The sequence below is a fragment of the Microcaecilia unicolor genome, chromosome 5 (assembly GCF_901765095.1).
Source record: "Microcaecilia unicolor chromosome 5, aMicUni1.1, whole genome shotgun sequence".
NCBI lineage: Eukaryota > Metazoa > Chordata > Amphibia > Gymnophiona > Siphonopidae > Microcaecilia > Microcaecilia unicolor.
This window is the reverse complement of record NC_044035.1, coordinates 76,887,363-76,905,368: the sequence shown is the minus strand read 5'-3', so window position 1 is coordinate 76,905,368 and position 18,006 is coordinate 76,887,363. Positions and strand designations below refer to the sequence as shown.

The following is an 18,006-nucleotide window of genomic DNA, read 5'->3' as shown; positions in this document are numbered from 1 at the left end:
CTGAAGGCAACACGTGGTACTGGAAATGATGCGACTCCAGCCTAAACCGAAGATACTTCCTGTGTCCTAGAAGCATTGGAATTTTGGATGCCATAGGGATTTCAGGTACGGTAAGATCTTGGTTCCACAGCTTTCTTTACTACAGAAGATATAGTGTTAAAATGTGAGCTGACCAATCAGATTAGTGGAGTACTGTTTGTAGGGTCCCGCAGGGATCTCCACTGTCTCGCTTGTTATTTAATGTGTATTTACATACCTTGGGTTTTGAATTAGAGAAATTAGGGTTTGTGACCTCTAGTTATGTGGATGACATAACCATTCTCCTTCCAATTCAAACTGATGTTTCTATCAAATTACCTGCTTTGCAGTTTATATTTTATACTGTTGAACACTGGATGATGGAGCATAGATTAAAGCTGAACACAGAAAAAACAAAGCTGTTGCTCAATGGCTCCAGAAGGCCTATAGAGACCAGCAATGTAATTGGTCAACAAGTTTACTCTTTCTCCTCAGTGAGGGTTTTGGGGGTGATGCTGGACTATATGGCACTTTGGAGCCACATGTTAATAAGGTGGTACAAAAAACACTCTCTCTTATGCAAAAATTACGTTGTATTCGTAATTTTTTTCATATCCATCAGTTTTGGCTACTGGTTAAAGCTTTGTTATTGAGTTCTTTGGATTACTGTAATGTTATTTATCTAGGCTGTTCTCAAGTCTTAATGCGTAAGTTACAGACGATCCAGAATACTGTGCTAAGGTCGATATTTTCTTTAAGGTGTTCTGATCATTTGTCAGAATATTCTCAAGTTCATTGGTTGCCAGTAGCTGCAATTTGGTGGTCTCTGCCGTCAATGCAAGGTGTAACCAAAACGGACTATAGAAGAACCCACTGATCGGAGATTACAAGGTGCCACTTTCCGAGAAAAAAAAAATTCAGCCTCCCCCCAATCAGCAGGTCATCCAGGATAGTCACTTTTACTGCAGCTATGCTCTGCTGGAGCCAGTCAAAAGGTCATCCCTGACTTTGACAGGGGAGCTGGATGGGTCTTGGGCACATGTGGTTGATGAGAACGAGCGACTGGGACTGAGCATGCTCAGGCTGGTGAGAGGGAGCGCACCTACGTCTGAGAGTAGTAGGGACCCCTCTTCGACTTTCCCAAAAATCGATGAGGAGGAAGGTGCAGAAGAAGTCCGGTGGGAGAGAGTATTTTAAAAAATATATTTTTATTAACAAGGGAGAGAGTATTAATGGTGTCAGTATGTTCCTTGATGAGGTCAGCAACCTCCTCCACCTTGTCTCCAAAGAGGTTATTCCTCTAGCACGTGGTATTCGCCAACCTCTGCTGGATCGCCGTGTCTAAGTCAGAGACACAGAGCCATGAAAGTTTGCACATCACTATAATCTGGGCAGGGATCCTGGGCTCCACATCAAAGGGGACATAGGTGCCCCTGGCCAAGAACTTTCGACACACCTTCTGCTGCTTCACCAACTGGTGAAGAGATTCAGCCCGCTCCTGTGGGAGAAAATCACCAAATCAGACATACTGCGCACCAAGTTCCGCAAATATAGGTTCATGTGGAGCTGGTAAGACTGAATATGGGAGATAGATTATTTTTTTTACCCACAAGAATCCAGGGTTCTAGTTTCTCTGCCAGGAGGCGATGAAGCATATTTTCTAGAACTCCTGGCTCTTGGATTCCACCACCAAGGAGTGATGAGGCAACTAAAGCCTATCAAACCAGGGGAACTCTGGATCCGGTACAGAATACAGGGACCAACAGAGGGAACTCATAGCCTCTCTAGGAGGAGAATCATAGTCCAGGACCTTGAACATCTCAGCCCTCGGCTCGTCCTCAGTCTCTAAATGAAATGGAATGGCATCCACCATTTTCTTGACAAATGAGGGGAAGGAAAGGCTCTCAGGTGGAGATTTTCTTCTTTCTTCAGGACGGGAGAAGTCGTATGGGATATATAGGACTCCTCCTACGAGAAGTACCATGGATCCTCATCAGACTCCCATGAGCACTCCTTATCAGTGTTGACAAATAACTCCTCATGGGAGGGCCAAGACTGAGCCTGCCTTGTTACAGAGGAACCATGTCCTCGAGAGAGGTGTCAAGGTTTCTGCTCCACCTTCAACGCCAGTAAAGCTTCCTTCAATGGCGTTGGACACCTCACTGCAGGCAGAGGGCCTTGTGGAGCTCAGCAAGAGCAGGCAGAAGCACCCCAAACACCAATGCACTCTGTAGTAAGATCCACGCCAAATGCTCATGGAGCATGGCCTGGATGCGCTCATTGAGAGAGGCCATGGGAAAAGCCTGAGGTGTCGGGTCAGAGACAGGCTGTAGAATTGCCAGGGTCAAAGGGATGCTTGGTCCTGGCTGCATGGAGACCTGTACATTATCTCCTCCTACATGGAGAGGGAGCAGTCCTCCCAGATACAACACTTCTCGGCGACCAGGGGATCCCTTGGTACCCCAGAGCTCCCGGCACCATGAGTCAAGGGGGATCGATGCCGTTGCTTCTTGGCCTCTGCCCGATGCCAGTCATCTACAATCCTCAATGCCAATAAGGATAACATAGAATCCTCACATAGCCTCGGGGTTGAGTCTGATGTCGACCAATCCCCGGGCGCCCTGCACTGCAGTCTGCATAGAGGCAGGTGGGAGTTCTACACGATGCAAGGCCACTGCCAGTGTCCAAGACAGGCCTAGCAGCCATATGAACTGATGCTAGTGCAACTCTTGATGCAGACAGATGTCGAGGATTTGGACCGGGTTCAAAAAAGCTTTTCCTCGCTGAGCCTCTCTGGTTAGCTGAGTCCTTTTCTTCATACAAAGGCAAAGAACACAGCTAGAAAGGGTATGTTCAGGCCCCAAACACTGAAGACACCAAGAATGAGTGTCTTTTCCAGAGATGGTCCTATTGCACCAGGTACAGCACTTAAAGCTATTGGGAACCTTCGATGACATGGAAAGGAAAACACCTGTGGCCAAATCAAACAGCTCAATGATGCCAGAAAAAGGAGCAAAGCACCAGAAAAAATACAGGGAACAAGCCCTGATCAAAGAAGCCCTAAAGAGTGTGAAAAAAAATAAGAAAACCTAAAAAATAGGGGAATAATGCCTAATACAAAAAGGGAAAGGTGAAAAAAAGGGACAAAACAAAAAAACAAAAGAAACCAGGAGAGAAATCTCCCAGGGAAGGTACAACATGCTCAAAAAAATACAACTCACACACTAGAAAATGTGAGGAACTGCGAATCGCGCGTCCTCTCCTCACTGTGGATGAAGCAGCTGCTGGTTCTGTGCTCTCGTGGCAGGCGGGAAGGCACTCGTACACGTGCTGTGGTGGCACTGTGCATGCTCTTAAAGACATATTAGCCTTTTAATGCTCTGCACAAGGCAACGTGGATAATGTTACCCACATGTGAGAATATGGCCTGCTTGTCCTCTGAGAACTAAAGATGTTCCCTATTTTGGATACACAAGGGATCATATCATCTTCAGTTTGCTCCACTCGACTGAATCTACTATTTAGTTTTATCCAGATAGGTGATTGCCTCCCATACAGAAAAGAGAGTGATCTCTGATGGCGCCACCACAGACTTCTGGGACCACCGCTTGACCAGCTGAAGCTACTTCAATATCCAACCCTGGACCATTCCAGGGGAAATCATCATGCGCAAAAATAGTTAGTACGCCAATAACTCCCATACTTTTACTTCCAAATTCATTGAGGTTGTCAGAGAACCAGCTCCTCCGCTTGCACTGGGGGGGGGGGGGGGGGGGGGGGGCTAACAGTAAGCAGTTGTGGGGTAGTGCAGGCTGGTAAGCTAAGTGAAATGCTCTCAAGGCATGCTAGCTGTCCCTGCAATGGCACACCAGCAAGGATCCCTCCAGTTTTTTGCTGCATGTTCACTCCAAATTGCAACAAGGAGGTCTGTCCTGGAAGTGGAGTAATAGGTAAAGCCGCTCTAACTTTCCCCCTTCATTCAGGCATAGTAGAAACAAGAGAAAAAGGCAAAAACTTGCCAGGAGAGACAGAGTAGCTTGCTAAATGTCAGACACTGTCAGCCAACTTGGATCCCCTGACATTAGGATTTCTTTGCAATAAACATTTTAAGTTATCTTCTCAAACTGGTGCTGTTGTAAGTTCCTGTTTCTATCATCTCAGAATGATTTGTCAAATGAAACACTTTTTCACTCATGCAAATTTGATTAAAGGTGTCCATCGAATAGTTACAAGCCAGCCCAAGTACTGCAATTCATTATATCAAAGATTAACAAATAATGGTTTGAAGAGGTTGCAGCTTGTTGAAAATGCAGCAGTCAGGTTGATTACTGGTGAGAAAAAAGTCTGATCATACTACATCTATGCTTATGGAGTGAAACTGGCTTCCAGTTGCTGCCAGTATTTAATTTAAGCTCCTGTATTTGATTCATAAGGCATATGTGGAAATTACTCTTCATTTATCAAATTAGCAGAGTACATTCCTTTGAGCATTTCACTGTGCTGGGCCATGTTTATATAATGCCTTACTTGCTGATCTGCATAGTAGTAGCAACTGTCCTTTAACAAAGCTTTGAAAACTTGTTTTTTTATGCCAAGTTACTTCTATAAAGCGAATGCTACATACCTGTAGAAGGTATTCTCCGAGGACAGCAGGCTGATTGTTCTCACTGATGGGTGACGTCCACGGCAGCCCCTCCAATCGGAATCTTCCTAGCAAAGTCCTTTGCTAGCCCTCGCGCACCGCGCATGCGCGGCCGTCTTCCCCGCCCGAAACCGGCTCGAGCCGACCAGTCTCGTATTGTAGCAAAGAGAAACAAGGGAAGACTCAACTCCAAAGGGGAGGCGGGCGGGTTTGTGAGAACAATCAGCCTGCTGTCCTCGGAGATACCTTCTACAGGTATGTAGCATTCGCTTTCTCCGAGGACAAGCAGGCTGCTTGTTCTCACTGATGGGGTATCCCTAGCCCCCAGGCTCACTCAAAACAACAACCATGGTCAATTGGGCCTCGCAACGGCGAGGACATAACTGAGATTGACCTAAAAATTTACCAACTAACTGAGAGTGCAGCCTGGAACAGAACAAACAGGGCCCTCGGGGGTGGAGTTGGATCCTAAAGCCCAAACAGGTTCTGAAGAACTGACTGCCCGAACCGACTGTCGCGTTAAAGCAGGAAACCGGCCAAAGAGTCGGTTGGGCCGCTGGACGAAAATGGTGTTAAAGGGGCGATCAAGGAGGACAAAGCCGTAGCGGAGAAATTAAATGAATTCTTTGCTTCGGTCTTCACCGAGGAGGATTTGGGGGGGGGACACCGGTGACCGGAAAGAATATTTGAAGCGGGGGAGTCGGAGAAACTAAACAATTCTCTGTAACCTTGGAGGATGTATGGGTCAGTTCAGCAAGCTGAAGAGTAGTAAATCACCGGGACCTGATGGTATTCATCCCAGAGTATTAATAGAACTAAAAAATGAACTTGCGGAGCTACTGTTAGAAATATGCAATCTGTCCCTAAAATCGAGTGTAGTACCGGAAGACTGGAGGGTAGCCAATGTTACTCCGATTTTAAGAAGGGTTCCAGAGGAGATCCGGGGAATTATAGACCGGTGAGTCTGACGTCGGTGCCGGGCAAGATGGTGGAGGCTATTATTAAGAATAAAATTGCAGAGCATATACAAAAACATGGACTGATGAGACAAAGTCAGCACGGATTTAGTGAAGGGAAGTCTTGCCTCACCAATCTAAAGCATTTTTTTGAGGGGGTAAGCAAACATGTGGACAATGGGGAGCCGGTTGATATTGTATATCTGGATTTTCAGAAGGCGTTTGACAAGTGCCGCACGAAAGGACTCCTGAAGAAATTGCAGAGTCATGGAATCGGAGGTAGGGTATTATTATGGATTAAGAACTGGTTGAAAGATAGGAAGCAGAGAGTAGGATTGCGTGGCCAGTATTCTCAGTGGAGGAGGGTAGTTAGTGGGGTCCCGCAGGGGTCTGTGCTGGGTCCGTTGCTTTTTAATGTATTTATAAATGACCTAGAGATGGGGAATAACTAGTGAGGTAATTAAATTCGCCGATGACACAAAAGTATTCAGGGTCGTCAAGTCGCAGGAGGAATTGTGAACGATTACAGGAGGACCTGCGAGACTGGGAGAATGGGCGTGCAAGTGGCAGATGAAGTTCAATGTTGACAAGTGCAAGTGATGCATGTGGGGTAAGAGGAACCCGAATTATAGCTACGTCTTGCAAGGTTCCGCGTTAGGAGTTACGGATCAAGAAAGGGATCTGGGTGTCGTCGTCGATGATACGCTGAAACCTTCTGCTCAGTGTGCTGCTGCGGCTAGGAAAGCAAATAGAATGTTGGGTGTTATTAGGAAGGGTATGGAGTCCAGGTGTGCGGATGTTATAAATGCCGTTGTATCGCTCCATGTGCGACCGCACCTGGAGTATTGTGTTCAGTACTGGTCTCCGTATCTCAAAAAGATATAGTAGAATTAGAAAAGGTACAGCGAAGGGCGACGAAAATGATAGTGGGGATGGGACGACTTTCCTACGAAGAGAGGCTGAGAAGGCTAGGGCTTTTCAGCTTGGAGAAGAGACGGCTGAGGGAGATATGATAGAAGTGTATAAATAATGAGTGGAATGGATCGGGTGGATGTGAAGCGACTGTTCACGCTATCCAAAATACTAGGACTAGAGGGCATGAGTTGAAGCTACAGTGTGGTAAATTTAAAACGAATCGGAGAAAATTTTTCTTCACCCAACGTGTAATTAGACTCTGGAATTCGTTGCCGGAGAACGTGGTACGGGCGGTTAGCTTGACGGAGTTAAAAAGGGGTTAGATAGATTCCTAAAGGACAAGTCCATAGACCGCTACTAAATGGACTTGGAAAAATTCCGCATTTTTAGGTATAACTTGTCTGGAATGTTTTACGTTTGGGAGCGTGCCAGGTGCCCTTGACCTGGATTGGCCACTGTCGGTGACAGGATGCTGGGCTAGATGGACCTTTGGTCTTTCCCAGTATGGCACTACTTATGTACTTATGTACTTATGTATCCTGCTGCAGGCAGTAATGAGATGTGAATGTGTGGACAGATGACCACGTCGGCAGCTTTGCAAATTTCTTCAATGGAGGCTGACTACAGTGGGCTACCGACGCAGCCATGGCTCTAACATTATGAGCCGTGACATGACCCTCAAGAGCCAGCCCCGCCTGGGCGTAAGTGAAGGAAATGCAATCTGCTAGCCAATTGGATATGGTGCGTTTCCCTACAGCCACTCCCCTCCTATTGGGATCAAAAGAACAAACATTGGGCGGACTGTCTGTGGGGCTCTGTCCGCTCCAGGTAGAAGGCCAATGCTCTCTTGCAGTCCAATGTGTGCAGCTGACGTTCAGCAGGGCAGGAATGAGGACGGGGAAAAAATGTTGGCAAGACAATTGACTGGTTCAGATGGAACTCCGACACGACCTTTGGCAAGAACTTAGGGTGACTGCGGAGGACTACTCTGTTATGATGAAATTTGGTGTAAGGGGCCTGGGCTACCAGGGCCTGAAGCTCACTGACTCTACGAGCTGAAGTAACTGCCACCAAGAAAATGACCTTCCAGGTCAAGTACTTCAGATGGCAGGAATTCAGTGGCTCAAAAGGAGGTTTCATCAGCTGGGTGAGAACGACATTGAGATCCCATGACACTGTAGGAGGCTTGACAGGGGGCTTTGACAAAAGCAAACCTCTCATGAAGCGAACAACTAAAGGCTGTCCTGAGATCGGCTTACCTTCCACATGGTAATGGTATGCACTGATTGCGCTAAGGTGAACTCTTACAGAGTTGGTCTTGAGACCAGACTCAGACAAGTGCAGAAGGTATTCAAGCAGGGTCTGTGTAGGACAAGAGCGAGGAGCTAGGGCCTTGCTGTCACACCAGACGGCAAACCTCCTCCATAGAAAGAAGTAACTCCTCTTAGTGGAATCTTTCCTGGAAGCAGCAAGATACGGGAGACACCCTCTGACAGACCCAAAGAGGCAAAGTCTACGCTCTCAACATCCAGGCCGTGAGAGCCAGGGACCGGAGGCTGGGATGCAGAAGAGCCCCTTCGTCCTGCGTGATGAGGGTTGGAAAACACTCCAATCTCCACGGTTCTTCGGAGGATAACTCCAGAAGAAGAGGGAACCAGATCTGACGCGGCCAAAAAGGAGCAATCAGAATCATGGTGCCTCGGTCTTGCTTGAGTTTCAACAAAGTCTTCCCCACCAGAGGGATGGGAGGATAAGCATACAGGAGGCCCTCCCCCCAATCCAGGAGGAAGGCATCCGATGCCAGTCTGCCGGGGGCCTGAAGCCTGGAACAGAACTGAGGGACTTTGTGGTTTGCTCGAGATGCGAAGAGATCCACCAAGGGGGTGCCCCACGCTTGGAAGATCTGGCGCACCACTCGGGAGTTTAGCGACCACTCGTGAGGTTGCATAATCCTGCTCAGCCTGTCGGCCAGACTGTTGTTTACACCTGCCAGATATGTGGCTTGGAGCACCATGCCGTGACGGCGAGCCCAGAGCCACATGCTGACGGCTTCCTGACACAGGGGGCGAGATCCGGTGCCCCCCTGCTTGTTGACATAGTACATGGCAACCTGGTTGTCTGTCTGAATTTGGATAATTTGGTGGGACAGCCGATCTCTGAAAGCCTTCAGAGCGTTCCAGATCGCTCGCAACTCCAGAAGATTGATCTGTAGATCGCGTTCTTGGAGGGACCAGCTTCCTTGGGTGTGGAGCCCATCAACATGGGCTCCCCATCCCAGGAGAGACGCATCCGTGGTCAGCACTTTTTGTAGCTGAGGAATTTGGAAAGGACGTCCCAGAGTCAAATTGGACCAAATCGTCCACCAATACAGGGATTCGAGAAAACTCGTGGACAGGTGGATCACGTCTTCTAAGATCCCCAGCAGCCTGAAACCACTGGAAGCTAGGGTCCATTGAGCAGATTCTCATGTGAAGGCGGGCCATGGAGTCACATGAACTGTGGAGGCCATGTGGCGCAGCAATCTCAAAATCTGCCGAGCTGTGATCTGCTGGGGACGCTCGCACCCGCGAGACGAGGGACAACAAGTTGTTGGCTCTCGCCTCTGGGAGGTAGGCGCGAGCCGTCCGAGAATCCAGCAGAGCTCCTATGAATTGAGTCTCTGCGCTGGGAGAAGATGGGACTTTGGGTAATTTATCACAAACCCCAGTAGCTCCAGGAGGCGAATAGTCATCTGCATGGACTGCAGGGCTCCTGCCTCGGATGTGTTCTTCACCAGCCAATCGTCGAGATATGGGAACACATGCACCCCCAGCCTGCGAAGTGCCGCTGCTACTACAGCTAGGCACTTTGTGAACACCCTGGGCGCAGAGGCGAGCCCAAAGGGTAGCACACAGTACTGGAAGTGGCGTGTGCCCAACTGAAATCGCAGATACTGTCTGTGAGCTGGCAGTATCGGATGTGTGTGTAGGCATCCTTCAAGTCCAGAGAGCATAGCCAATCGTTTTGCTGAATCATGGGGAGAAGGTGCCCAGGGAAAGCATCCTGAACTTTTCTTTTACGAGATATTTGTTCAGGGCCCTTAGGTCTAGGATGGGACGCATCCCCCCTGTTTTCTTTTCCACAAGGAAGTACCTGGAATAGAATCCCAGCCCTTCTTGCCCGGATGGCACGGGCTCGACCGCATTGGCGCTGAGAAGGGCGGAGAGTTCCTCTGCAAGTACCTGCTTGTGCTGGAAGCTGTAGGATTGGAGCTCCCGGTGGACAATTTGGAGGTTTTGAGGCCAAATTGAGGGTGTATCCTTGCCGGACTATTTGCAGAACCCACTGATCGGAGGTTATGAGAGGCCACCTTTGGTGAAAAGCTTTCAACCTCCCCCCGACCGGCAGGTCGCCCGGCACTGACACTTGGATGTCGGCTATGCTCTGCTGGAGCCAGTCAAAAGCTCGCCCCTTGCTTTTGCTGGGGAGCCGCGGGGCCTTGCTGAGGCGCACGCTGCTGACGAGAGCGAGCGCGCTGGGGCTTAGCCTGGGCCGCAGGCTGTCGAGAAGGAGGGTTGTACCTACGCTTGCCAGAAGAGTAGGGAACAGTCCTCCTTCCCAAAAAAAATCTTCTACCTGTAGAGGTAGATGCTAAAGGCTGCCGGCGGGAGAACTTGTCGAATGCGGTATCCCGCTGGTGGAGATGCTCTACCACCTGCTCGACTTTCTCTCCAAAAATATTGTCTGCACGGCAAGGCGAGTCCGCAATCCGCTGCTGGAGTCTATTTTCCAGGTCGGAGGCACGCAGCCATGAGAGCCTGCGCATCACCACACCTTGAGCAGCGGCCCTGGACGCAACATCAAAGGTGTCATACACCCCTCTGGCCAGGAATTTTCTGCACGCCTTCAGCTGCCTGACCACCTCCTGAAAAGGCTTGGCTTGCTCAGGGGGGAGAGCATCAACCAAGCCCGCCAACTGCCGCACATTGTTCCGCATGTGTATGCTCGTGTAGAGCTGGTAGACTGGATTTTGGCCACGAGCATAGAGGAATGGTAGGCCTTCCTCCCAAAGGAGTCTAAGGTTCTAGAGTCTTTGCCCGGGGGCGCCGAAGCATGCTCCCTAGAACTCTTAGCCTTCTTTAGGGCCAGATCCACAACTCCAGAGTCGTGAGGCAACTGAGTGCGCATCAGCTCTGGGTCCCCATGGATCCGGTACTGGGACTCGATCTTCTTGGGGATGTGGGGGTTACTTAGTGGCTTGGTCCAGTTCGCAAGCAATGTCTTTTTCAGGACATGGTGCAAGGGAACAGTGGACGCTTCCTTAGGTGGAGAAGGATAGTCCAGGAGCTCAAACATTTCAGCCCTGGGCTCGTCCTCCACAACCACCGGGAAGGGGATGGCCGTAGACATCTCCCGGACAAAGGAAGCAAAAGACAGACTCTCGGGAGGAGAAAGCTGTCTTTCGGGAGAGGGAGTGGATCGGAAGGCAGACCCTCAGACTCCTCGTCAGAGAAATATCTGGGGTCTTCTTCTTCTTCCCACGAGGCCTCACCCTCGGTGTCAGACACAAGTTCACGGACCTGTGTCTGCAACCTCGCCCGGCTCGACTACCGTGGAGCCACGTCCACGATGGGGGCGTCGAGAGGTAGACTCCCTTGCCCGCATCGGCAAAGCTCCCTCCGCCGACGTAGTCGGGGAGCCCTCCTGGGAGGTGGCCGCAGTCGGTACCGCGTGTCGGGGGACCTCACCCCGGGACGAGGGCCAGCCGGCGCCACGCTCGACGGTACCGGAGGCGCAAGCACCGCACGGTATCGGAGGGGTAGGGCGCAACAGCTCTCCCAGAATCTCTGGGAGAACGGCCCGGAGGCTTCTCGTTCAGAGCGGCTGCAGAGAAAGGCAGGGAGGTCGATGCAGGCGTCGACGTCAGAACCTGTTCCGGGCGTGGAGGCTGGTCCGGGCTGTCCAGAGTGGAGCGCATCGACACCTCCTGAACAGAGGGTGAGCGGTCCTTTCGGTGCCGATGCCTGCTGGGTGCCGACTCCCTCGGCGACCCAGAGCTCTCGGTGCCGACGCGGGGAGGAGACCGGTGTCGATGCTTCTTCGACTTCTTCCGAAGCATGTCACCGGAGCTCCCCGGCACCGACGAGGAGGAAGTAGAATCCATCCGTCGCTTCCTCAGGGCCGAGGTCGAAGCAGGTCGATCCCGGGGGGGCTGTACCGCAGGAGCCCTCAGGGTAGGGGGAGACCCACCCGAAGGCTCACCGCCACCAGCAGGGGAATGGACAGCCCTCACCTGCACTCCACCCGATGCACCACCGTCCGACGACATCAGGAGACGAGGTCCCGGTACCACCGACGTCGATGCAGGCTATCCGATGTCTCGGCGCCGATGCAGAGGGCCGATGCCTCGATGCACTCGATGCACTGGCGGCCAAGGATGAAGGTCTGGACGCTGATGACGTCGATGCACACGATGACCCCGGTGCCGATGCCGACGAAGAGCCCCGAGAACAAAACGTTCCACTGGGCCAATCTCGCTACCTGAGTCCGCCTTTGTAACAGGGAACACAGACTACAGTTCTGAGGACGGTGCTCGGCCCCCAGACACTGAAGACACGAAGAGTGCCTATCAGTGAGCGAGATTACCCGGGCGCACTGGGTGCACTTCTTGAAGCCGCTGGAAGGCTTCGATGTCATGGGCGGAAAAATCACGCCGGCGAAATCAAAATCCGAAATGACGAATTTGGAGCACCAAAACTTTAAGGGAGAAAAATCTCGACCGAGGCCGAAAAGAGGCCTACCCCGACGACGAAAGAAAACTTACCGGGGCAAAAACTGGAAACACGGGAAGGGGCAAACGAAACCCAAGGGGGTTCCGGATCACTTCCCGAACAAATTTAGAACTTTTCCGAAGAAAAAAAAACACGTCTATTTTAAAACCGGACGAGCGCGAGGTCGACTCTCCGGGGCTCGACACGACAAAAACACAGCCGTACCGATGGCGGACGAAAGAAGACTGGCCGGCTCGAGCCGGTTTTCGGGCGGGAAGACGGCCGCGCATGCGCGGTGCGCGCGGGCTCAGCAAAGGACTTGCTAGGAAGATTCCGAATGGAGGGGCTGCGTGGACGTCACCCATCAGTGAGAACAGCAGCCTGCTTGTCCTCGGAGAAAGTCACTTTAAGCTGTGTGCTTTAACATTAAGCTAAGTGGATTTTTACTATTTTTTTCAGATATATATCCCCTATACCCCACTACCCACATCCATTCCCCCCTCCTCCTAGAAGAATAGAACTGGACTTCCAGGCTTGGTGGACTCTTATCCAAGCCCAAAAGTGTATATAGTAATCAGAGTCATGTTCTAAATTGAAAGATTAATAATTTAAAATCCAGCTATGTGCCCTATGTGGTTAATACTGTCCATAAAGGTTCCCATATTTGTTGGCATTTCTACCAGAAGGCAGGATGATTCCAACCAGACTATTACAACATACAGTAAGTTCAGCCATTGAGTTCTATTAGGTGCAATATCACAACCATTGTATCAAGATGACTCTCTGCCACCAAGAACTAGTGAAAGGGTACGTGAAGTCTTATTTGGTTTAGATACAGTAGTATCATAGCAATCAAATAAGAAAACAGCAGCTAAAAATGGGACACAGGTCAAACATTTGTTGAACTTTGAGATTTCGCCTCAAAAATGTTGTATCACTGGGCATGACCAAAACATATCACCGAGTTGCTTCATGTTCCATACATTAAAAAAAAAATCATCTTTATTAACAAAGAAAACCAGCAGGACAAGAATAAGTAAATTTGTTTTTGGAAGTAACAATAAACCCCAACCCCCATTGCAGAATCCAATACATCTCCAGACTTTATGGTTTCTTATTTAAGTCTACAGAACACCCGGAGGGTGGATGTTCCATACATTTTAAGCACTGACTAATTTGTGTTACTCCCATCAAAATGCTCTGTTAGGCAAATATAAGCTTTGTAGAGAAATCTATATTGTTGCTCCAATATGTTGTAGATGTCAATCTTACTAAAGGTTTACATAAAAGTGTAATAAATATGCCAAGATTGAAATTTTTATTTATAGTTTGAGTGTTTGTATTATGACATGCTTTTAGTGTAAAACACTAATACTCTGGTTGCACTAAGCAGTATATAATGCAAATAAAACTTAAAAGCAAAAATATGCACTCACCTTAGCATACATTTTAATATAGTGTATTACATTAAAAACATTAACAGTTAAAAAGTACACTGAGTCCTTTTATTAAGCTGCATTAAGAAATAGGCTTAGTTGGGGCGTGTTAAGATGGCGGCATAGTCGGATGTTGAGTGAAACGCTCTTGAGAACCTGGAGGCAGAATTTGATTTTTCCTTATTAAAATGCCACATACTAAGTGTAAAGGGATGGTGAGAATGGTGCCCCCGCCCTCCTCAACCTCCACGCCGACCCAGACAAACATAGAGCGCTTCCTCACCGATATTGAGGGAAACGGATCCCATAGCGGGGAGGACTAGAGAAGAGGAAACCCCCGCCGGGAGAAGAACCATCAAACTGTCGGAAGTGCGGTGAAAGGATTACCATGCGAGGGACTAATGCAGCAAAGACGCCGAACTCCGAGGCTGAGTTCCGTGAGAAAATACCGGAGGTTAATCTGGAGAAAATATTGCTGGTATTGAATAAAATGGATGTAATATTGCAAAAAACATCAGGTGAAGTAGCAACTTTTAATCTCAAATTTGAAGAGTTGAAGTTAACAGTAGATCGGTTAAAACAAAAAGTGGTATCTAAAGTTACAAATTTACACAAGATGTTGAATCATTGCAAGTATTTAGAGGTACGGTAGCAAAAGATAGCCTCTTAAATTTTCCTAAACTTCCTGGATGTACCGCAATGGAATTGTTTAAAATATATTTTAAAGAAAATTTGAAGTTTCCTCTAGATGCAATACCTCCTATAAACAAACTGTATTATATTCCAAGTTTCAGAAAAGAAGAAGGAGGGATGGGAGTAGCGGCAAAAGCAAACTTAGGTTTGAGTAATATTTCAGAACTATTGGAACAATCTATAAATAGAACAACTGAAAGGGCTACACTTATTGTTTCATTTGTATTCAAACAAGATCTCAACCTACTGACTCCAGAACCTGGAGCGCCATGTGTATGGATCTCTGAGCCACTTCCTGAGAGAAGCTCTTGATCAATCAATTTGCCAGATAGGTCACATGTGTACTCTCAGCCTGCACAGATGCATGGCTACCATGGCTAGGCAGTTTGTAAATACACATGGAGCTGTTGCTAGGCCAAATGGCAGAATATTATACTGGCAGTGAATGATCCCCATTACAAATCTGAAATACTTCTGGTGACGAATGTATGCATCCTCTAAGTACAGAGAACATACCCAGTATTCTGTACAAAAGAAGGTAATCAAAATACTCAAACCCATCTTTAACTTTTCTTAATCTATAAACTTGTTCAAGACCCTTAGATCTAGGATGAAATGGACTCTCCTGTTATCTCTGTGACCAGGTAATTCTTGGAATAAAACCCCTGCCCTCTTTTCCCTGGGTGAAACAGTTTCAACCACTTTGGTCTCCAAGGAGAAGAAACAGTCCTTGGACAGTCTAACTAGGATACTCTAAGAGGGCAATTTGCTAGTATGTAGAACAGACAGAGCTTGTTATCATACGGGATGAGATATGCAGAATCCAGCAGGTCTAAGGTTATAATGGGTCCACAGTAAAATCTTCCTCCTACTGGAAGGCCACCTGTGCTCCTCCTGAAATTCAGCTATGTTCTCATGCACGCAGGCAAAGCCTAATCCAGGATTTGGTCAAGACACTAGTCGAGGCTTCTGGGCCCTGTGCTCTCTGGGATAAAAGTAAGATCCCTGCTGAATCTGTCATGAGCTAAAGAGGGATAGAGGGTGATGGTGGGTCTGAGGTGGCCTGGAAGATGGATTTGAATATTTCACAATGCTATGAAAGCATCTCTCCGACATTATTTATTTATTTGTTACATTTTATCCCACATTTTCCCACCTTTTTGCAGGCTCAATGTGGCCTACATTGTGCAGTAATGACAATCACCATTTCCTGCATGAGAAATACAAAACAGTATAACATTAAAGATCATAAATGTTGAAGTAGATTGTAAAGAATGTTAGATAAACAAATCAATTCAGGCATGAGAGGTAGGGGGGTGATGTGAAAAAGTTCATTGGTGAGAGTTGATTGAAGCAGTCAAGTGTGTAGAATCAATTTTATCTGGTTGTGGTAGAGTTTTGATGTTAGGTCAGTTATGATGGCTCATTATGGTATATCTTTTTAAACAGGTAAGTCTTTAGTAATTTCCGGAAGGCTGTTAGGTTGTGCATAGTTTTTAAGGTCTTTGGCAGTGCATTCCACAATTGTGTGCTGATGTAGGAAAAGCTAGATGCATATATTGATTTATATTTAAGTCCTTTGCAACTGGGGTAGTGAAGGTTCAAGAATGTGCGTGCTGATCTATTTGTGTTCCTGGTTGGTAAATCTATGAGGTCTGACATATATATTGGGGCCTCACCATGAATGATTTTATGAACCAGGGTACATATTTTAAACGCAGTTCGTTCTTTCATTGGGAGCCAGTGTAATCTTTCTCTTAGGGGTTTGGCACTTTCGTATTTCGCTTTTCCAAATATGAGTCTGGCTGCAGTGTTCTGGGCAGTTTAGAGTTTCTTAATGATTTGTTCTTTACATCCGGTATAAATGGCATTACAGTAATCCAAATGGTTTAACACCATTGATTGTAGCAGTCTACTGAATATGTCCCTTGGGAAGAAAGGTTTAACTCTTGAGTTTCTACATTGTAGGGAACATTTTCTTTGTTATATTTTTCGCGTGGCTTTCTAGTGTAAAATTTTGGTCAATAGTAACTCCCAGAAGTTTCAGGTTGTCCGAAATAGGAAATGTATAATCTGGGGTGTTTATAGTGGTTTGTTTGATCTTGTTGTATTGAGATGAGAGGATAAGACATTGTGTTTTTTCTGCGTTGAGTTTTAGTTGGAAAGCATCTGCCCAAGAGTTCATTATTTGGAGACTGTGTTTGATTTCATTATTAATTTCTGTTAGATCATATTTGAACGGGATGTAGATCATGACATCATCTGCATAGATGTATGGATTGAGGCCTTGGTGAGATAGTGATTTGGCCAGCGGTGTCATCATTAGATTGAAAAGTGTTGGTGATAAAGGCGACCCCTGGGGTACTCCACAATCAGGTTTCCAAGGCGATGATGTATTCAAGTTTGATGTTACTTGGTATGTTCTTGCGGTAAGGAAGCCGTTGATCCAATTCAATACGTGTCCTCCAAGTCCAAAGTATTCTAGGATGTTCAATAAAATTTTATGGCTGACCATGTCGAACGCGCTGGACATGTCGAATTGTAATAGGAGAACACTACTGCCAGTTGTAATTAATTGTTTAAATTTGGTTAGGATAGTGATTAATACTGTTTCTGTGCTGTGGTTAGATCGAAATCCAGATTGTGATTCATGAATTATTGAAAATTTGGATAAGTAGTCGGTAAGTCGTTTGGTTACCATGCTTTCCATTAGTTTTGCTACCAGAGGAATAGATGCTACCAGGAGGTAGTTGGTTATATCGTTTAATTTTTTCTTTGGATTTTTTGGCATTGAGGTAAGTAATATATTTCCTTTATCCTTAGGGAAGAGTCCATGTTGTAGCATGAAGTTTAAGAGGTGAGGTCTGTTATGAAGCGTTGAGGGGCGAATTTTATTAGGTAGCTGGGACATATGTCCAGTTTGCAATGGGACTTGGCGAATCTGTTGATTGCTTGGGTAACGGTTTCATCGGTCAGTAGGTCGGTCCAGATTCGGTCAGCTAGATATTCATCAGTAGTTGGGTCCAAGCAGTTAATGAATTTTACATGGTCAGTGTTGTTGAATGGTAACATGTATCGTAATTTAGTGATTTTCTCAATAAAGTAAATTGCCAGATCATCTGCTGATGGGGTGTCTGTGTTAGTTGAGGTAACCGGTGAGGTGTCAAGTAATTTGTGCACGAGTTGGAATAGTTAATGTGTATCTTTGTAATCTTGTCCAATTTGGATTTGTAATATGACCTTTTGGTTTGTCTTATTGTATATTTGTATTTTCTTAGTATTTGTTGCCATTCATTGAGTGGCATCTTTCATTTTTTTCCAAGCACGTTCCAATCTGTATGTCCACAAGTTTTTGCTGCACACTGTAATGGAGGGCTGAAGCTCACTGCCATGGTCTGTGAGCTCCAAAACCTATTATGGAAGCTCTTGATGCTGTTTTTAAAAGCATCAACGGTCAATCTGATCATATGCTTTCTATACTACTTCCCTTTTCTTACCTGTGATTTGATTTCACCAGATTTATCCTGAAGGAAAATGTCTGCAAACTCTTACCTTAATACAAAGTATCTCACATGCGTTGGTTCATAAAAAGCTGT

At 47.2% G+C, this 18,006-nt stretch overlaps 1 protein-coding gene across 2 annotated transcripts in view; it reads right to left on the bottom strand.

Moving 5' to 3' along the window:
* LOC115470099 overlaps positions 1-18,006 on the bottom strand; it is a 212,979-nt gene that overhangs the window by 84,662 nt on the left and 110,311 nt on the right. The gene's annotated exons all lie outside the window — the stretch shown is intronic.